This window comes from Penaeus monodon, chromosome 20 (assembly GCF_015228065.2).
Source record: "Penaeus monodon isolate SGIC_2016 chromosome 20, NSTDA_Pmon_1, whole genome shotgun sequence".
Lineage (NCBI taxonomy): Eukaryota > Metazoa > Arthropoda > Malacostraca > Decapoda > Penaeidae > Penaeus > Penaeus monodon.
Genome location: NC_051405.1, coordinates 3,458,989 through 3,459,570, shown reverse-complemented (window position 1 = coordinate 3,459,570; position 582 = coordinate 3,458,989).

The window sequence follows — 582 nt, the reverse complement described above, 5'->3', positions numbered from 1 at the left end:
CAGTAGTATTTGTATTTGTACTTGAACTTAGACCAAAAGACATGAAAAAATACCAGGTACATTCATGTACAAACAAGTATATCTAAGCAAAAATTATAATATATAATGTGAATAGATGTGATAATACTTTTGGGTAAATACGTAATTTGAGTGTTAAGATATTGTAGTATAATAATGGGTAAAGGAACATAATTATGTAATATTTTCTCAATTGGTAACATGTTGCAATATGCAGGCCCAGGACGCTTTTATTTCTGCCACGTTCCACTCTCCACTCCTTCACCTCGGTAGTCGTATCACTCACAACAGCAGCAGACAAGCAGGAGTCAACATGACTTCACGAATCTGGGACCATTTACTCAACCCGACGATAAAGCTGGGAATTTTAAGGCTAAGTGTAAGCACTGCAAAACGGAGTTCTCCAACTCCAAGGATATAACTTCCAACCTACGCAAACGGTGAGGTGAGACTTTTGTATAAGTAAGGGTTCACAATCTACAAATTGCCCCAAGTGTGGTTAATTGGAGACGGAGGTCAACCCTGCCTTTCCTCTTCTACCTCTCCCCCCAAAATGAATACTCT